The sequence below is a fragment of the Agelaius tricolor genome, unplaced genomic scaffold (assembly GCF_023055355.1).
Source record: "Agelaius tricolor isolate 1412-34295 unplaced genomic scaffold, bAgeTri1.0.p SCAF_3, whole genome shotgun sequence".
In the NCBI taxonomy this organism is placed as follows: domain Eukaryota; kingdom Metazoa; phylum Chordata; class Aves; order Passeriformes; family Icteridae; genus Agelaius; species Agelaius tricolor.
The window spans coordinates 631,413-637,220 of NW_027269263.1; the positions used below are offsets into that span (position 1 = coordinate 631,413).

Below are 5,808 nucleotides of genomic sequence, written 5' to 3' on the forward strand. Positions count from 1 at the left end.
AATGAAAAATCTCTTTATCTTTAGGCTTTGTTTTCCTTGAAAAAAGAAACAGAAAAAGAGATTTCCTCTCTCCTATCTTGCTCTTCAAAACAATTTTCGAAGGTGTTTAGGAGCAACACAAAATGTTTGTTCTGATGTGTTTCAATATTTCTGATGAGAAAAAGACCACAATCTTTTTCTCTGATAGACACTCTGGGCTGCCATGTAAAAGTAAATGGTTTTCCCATCAGCTACAGTTACCTGTGATCACATTACAACCTTCAATTCCTCATGTGTTTTAGACCTACAGTATAAACAAGTTCTTTATCTACCTGAACTTCTGCTGTGCCATTTTCAGGATGAATGTTACCCACACAGGTTGCACTAAAAGGAATTCTTCTTCCTCAGTGGGTGTGTGAGCAGCTTGAAGATTCAGACCGTGTGTTTCATCATGGCTTTCAGCTCATCACATTCAATTCATGATGAAAAAAGAAAACATTTTTAGTAGCACCAGAAATTAATAATGAAAGGGGCTAATGGACAGCTCTGGTGACCTGTGTGCTTTGCCAGTCTCAGGAGAGAAGGTCTGGAAGAGTTTGTCTAATATTAGGAAATGGCTGTAACTAATAGCTTGGCTGTAACTCAGCATATGGACATCCTTACTGCACAGCAAACCTGCCTCCACACTATCTAATTTCATCTATATCCCAAACTACCATGAGATAAAATGTAAGCCAAGCATCTATGTGAACTCTATTACAAAATAATGATTCTGAACTTATCATACCTTGACTTATTTTTAAAATCATTTCTTCCAAGGACAAGTCATAACATGAGAGCCATCCCTATATTTTCCAGCTGAGACCAAGCCAAGCCAGCTGCAGACCCAAAAAAAGGGAATTGTGCCTCAAAAGCCCTTTAGGTTCCACTGCTAAAAATGCCAGTGATTGACCTGATTCTGCTGCCCATCTCTCCCCAGATCCTGATTGTCAGAGTTGAGATGGAGACAATGCAAAGCCACACTTCATTTCCAGAAGGCTTGAAACTGTTTTTTATTACAGCATGCATACTCTTTATACATTCTTACAAAACTCAGAAGTTTACACTTTACTCACTGGTCAGGAAAGACAAACAAAGTGCTCATTGGAATAGGCAGCTGCAGGTTTCTGTTCTTTATCCTTCTTTCTTTGCAGATGCTTTGCAGTGCAGGCTGTGCAAGCTCCTAAATCCTAATCTGAAGTATGGGAAACTCAGGGCAGAATTCTGGGGTTTTTGTAAAACGGACAAGTGGGATCACAGCATTTTTCTTGAGTACAGCTCTGGGTGTGTGGGAAAAGGTGTTGTTTTAAAAATCAAGTGTTCCAGATAACTCACCACTCTTGGCAATATTAATTGTAACTACTTATGCCTAAGAAATAATTTTGATGCAATGCCTCATTATCCATGTACCAGAACATCTCCTTTCCTGGCAGCATTTTAGAAAAAAAAAGGAATAATAAAAAAAAAAGACAAACAAACCAAACCCAGCTTCTAACAAAGACCTCTGATAACTTCAGTGACACAGCATGTTCTCATAAATAATTCTCTCTTCATACAACAGCCTAAGGACTGTGCACAAAGATCTGCCATCTCTATTTTCTCCTTTTTAAGTCACAGTAACCACAAGGCACCAACAGGTTCAGCTGTATTTAGAGGAACTGCTGTGGTCCATGATACCTCATAGGACTACAGGAAATTCATCTTTTCTCTGCTTCGCAAATTGTCAGAACTTTTCACAACATAAGATCAACGAGCAGCACATGAAAAGTTCATCCAAGAACATGTCCTTGATGTGTATTTGATACTCTTTACTGGACACTGTTTTTTCATGGCCTACTGGAACTTTTTTGGTTTTTAACAAATCCAATTTTCACAATAGAAATAATATTTTAACTTCTAAATGCACATAAACACACATGGTTATTGCATATATATAAATTTTAAAAATAAAAAAAATCTTGATCATAATGAAGAAAGTTTTCTCTCAAAGTGCAATGAGGTGGTTCTTGCAAATTAAAACAAATATCTTGCCAGCATTAAAGAAAACATTTAGTTCTCATGTTACCTTAAAATAAACCCTATCTAGTGAAAATCCGGGTCATAGTAGCTCATGAGCCAAACTCACTCTTCCAAATATGATTTAAACCAAGTAACCTTCATATCTTATTCACAACAGTTCATTAGTCTTCACTGTGTTATATTTCAAAGTTTTGCAACCACAATAATAATAATAACAACAGCAAAAACCAACTAAACTATGACTAATTAACAAAATAGCAACCCAGGGGGCAACCAAAACCATTGTAGAGAGGTATATCATAAAACAAAGCTTAATAAGGGCATTAAAATCATTATTTGGGCTTATTTCTTTTCCAGAACCATAATTATTTTAATTCTTGCACTGTACTACAAAGCATGAATCATGGCTGAGATCTTCTCATCTCCAAGCTTTTTACCCCAGTGCCTTGTCCAGGCAATGGTAACTTGAATATCTTCTAAGATATTTGGGAATATCTCAGAAGAAATATAACATACTTTATCTTCCCAGCTTGTTAAAGAGTTTTTATCATTCAAGTCCATCTTTTCCTTCAATCCACCCACTTAAGGTGCTGCTGCAGCTAAATATGTGAATTTTGTTTCTGTGTTCTGGTATTCAAACTCAGCTGAGAGAAAGGTCTACTTTCTGTACCCTAAACTCTCAGCAGAATTTAGGAGAGTCAGGGTTTTGGCCTCTCTGTTTAGCTTGGATGTTGTGTTCAGATTCTTGGTGTCAACCACTAATTATTCAGTCCAAAGGATACACCATTCTCCTCTAGTATTTTTCCTTTCTCTTCCTCCATTCTCCATAAAGAAACATAAAAAAAAAAACCTCAGGGAAGCTATCCACTCAGGTATTTTTCACTGGCTTCACAAAGATAAGATAAAAATACAAATTTTCCTCCTTCCTCCATTGAGCATCAGAGTTTTCTTTCATTTTTTGATCAGTAGCAAAATAGTTAAGGTTGGCATTTAAACTAGATATTTGCATTTATTCCAGATGACATGTTTTCTTAATTTCCATGCCAACTGATTCTCATCACCTTTACTTGCATGCAGATGTGAACACTTCTGTAATTCTTTCAAAGTTTTTCTTCTGACAAAATTGCTAGAGACTTTCAGCTAAGGAGGTGGGGAAAAAAAGCCAAAGGAGTGTATAGAAGGTAAAACAGCAATTCATGTAAGAAATCAAATCTCAGTAATCTCAAATATTTTTCCTTTTCAAATGAAAATGACAGATATCACTTATATCTGTTTCACTTCCTTTCTTTCCCTCTAAATAAACTTGCAGACAATAGATGACTGTGGCACAGCCTGCCATATCCATCATCCTTAGGACTGGGTCAGGAACAGACCTGGAGACCATATCCTGAGTTCTGGGAAAATTCCCACCACAAATCAGATTCTGCATCCTCAGCTCACGTTGCTCTCATCTGTTTCCAACACAAAAGGTTCTGTTTGCTTGGCAGACTATTTCCTCTTTATCCAAAGCCGTAATCTTCAGGTATATGAAATCCCAGTAATTTCCACAGTGACAGCATGCCATGGCAAAAGCATGGGCTAATAAATTTCCCTGAAGAAACAAACAGAAGAAAATAACCTGGTCAGGGGAGGGAGGAGGTGCCAGTTTTGGAAACATCCCATGTTTTGCAATTGATTTTGCTTATTACAGGATCACAAAGAATCCCAGCCCTGCTGGGTTTCCTCTGGTGTTGCCCAAATAACTACAGAACACAAAGAAAGACAGGCTTTACTCAGAAAACTCACAGGAAAAGCATAGAAAATTTAGTGTCAATCTTGCCTTCAGTGAATATATCTAATGTTTTAAACTCTCTGCTGTGTTTCTGCAGCCTTATCATAGCCTCAAAGTTTACCTTCCTCTTTCTGAAGTTACAAAGTCCCCCAAAGCTTTAAAGTCACTGTCAGTTTTTTTCAAAAACTTCAAGCAAAAGAAAAAAAAAATCAGAAAAAGCAACAGGTGTCTTACTCATGATGTATGACTTGCTCCTTTGTTGAGACAAAAAGTATCTTAGATTCTCCTCATTGCTAACACATTACAGTGCTCAGGTTTGACATTCATCTTGGCCAGGTAAGCCATCCAAAAAACATTCCCTGTGGGGAAAAAATAAAAAACAAACCCAAATCCAACCAAACAAAAAAGCACAACAAGAAAAACAACAAAAACCCCCCAAAAATTCCCAAAAACCAGTAACAATATTAAAGAAGAAAATCTTCCTGTTGTAAAATTCTATTTTGAGACAAAAAGGAAGGATCAGAGGGCTGGAGCACCAGTCCTGGGAAGATGGTGAGAGCTGGGAGAAGGAGAAGAGTTTTTAAAACAAAAACTAATCCTTTTCTTCTTCAACTTCTTCTTCATAAATTTAAGTATTATTATGTAATTAAATAAAAAATCCACATTACAAACCCCAAGCAGTTAATTATTAAGCTAAAAATAAAAATAATTTGCATCATTTCTTAATTAAACAACTTAAAAAACCTTATAAAGAAAAATATACATCGCCATTTTTAACTTATTTAAAGCAATACTATAAAACTCATAGTTTGTAAAACTGTAATGTAAATAAGAACTAATAAACATCTAAATCCAAACAAAAAATACCATCTCACACATTTAATTCCAACCCTAACAAAAAAACCGCAAAAAACCAAAAACCAAACAAACAAACAAAACCCCACTCAAGTTAAGTGAGTTTTTATGGGGATTAAGGGGATTAAGTTTTTATGCCCCCCATGGCAGGGGGCTGGAACTGGATGATCTTTAAGATATCTTTCAACCCAAATCATTCTATGACTCCTCATCCAGGCATTTCTTTCTGTGACACTTTGACAGCAGATTGATGGCTAATGAAGATTGTAGCCTTTAGGCAGCTCCTCTGAGGTTTCATCAACCCCTTCCAAAGAAATTACAGGGATCTTGCATATTCCAATCTGGTGAATCTTTCTGACTTCTTTCTGCTCCCAGCAGTTGTGCTTTTCAACCACAGATAGAGGAGAAAAGAAAAACAAATAACAAACCAAAAGTAGAGGACTAGAATCACTTGATACACAGCTTCTCATGAGAGATGTCTGGATCTATAATTTGTATGTATATTTTGAAAATGTATTACCCAACCTCAAAGTTACAGAGTGACTGCCATAACCAACAGCGCGTGTGACAGAACCATCAGGCAAATCTTTAAACTTTGCCTGATGAATTGAAAATAAACACAATTTAAATTTAGAAATTCAAAGGGACTCAGCTTTTTTCCTATTTTAGCCTTAGCAAGTTGGAATATTCCTCTGAGTTTCCTGGCTTTCCCGGCTTTACAGGAGAGCTGCTGCCCTTGGGCTGTGACACGCACAAGAACAAGCTGCTGCTGTAGGGCAGCCTGTCCAATTTTGGTCTCCTACGAACCAACGGCGGATTTTAGCAGCCAAAGATGCAGGTGGGCATGCAAACAGCGCATCCTCACCCGGGGAAGGATGGGATGTTCCCCGGGACGGGATGAAGCAGCTGGAGCCGGTCAGTCCCTCGGAGCGAGCCGGGACAAGGAGAGGAGCGCTCGGGAGCGGCGGGTCCCGGCTGCCCTCTCGTGGGGCCGCCTGGAACACGGCACCCGGACCGTGGAAAACCCCCTGAAACTGCCCGCAAAACACGGGGAATTGATCGGTGTTTGTCCTAAAAGTGTGTAAAAATAACGCTCAAAAAGGGCTGGGATTATCCCGCCCGCCGGAGCTCACAGGGAGCGATGC

At 38.3% G+C, this 5,808-nt stretch overlaps 1 long non-coding RNA gene across 1 annotated transcript; it reads right to left on the bottom strand.

Annotated features, from left to right (window-relative positions):
- Window positions 1-2,768: 2,768 nt before the first annotated feature.
- On the bottom strand, window positions 2,769-4,705 carry LOC139587674 (uncharacterized). The gene is made up of 2 exons (XR_011678452.1): window positions 4,043-4,705; window positions 2,769-3,628 (listed from the first exon to the last, which is right to left on the bottom strand). It is a non-coding gene; the product is annotated as an uncharacterized lncRNA (long non-coding RNA).
- Between the last annotated feature and the right edge of the window lie 1,103 nt (window positions 4,706-5,808).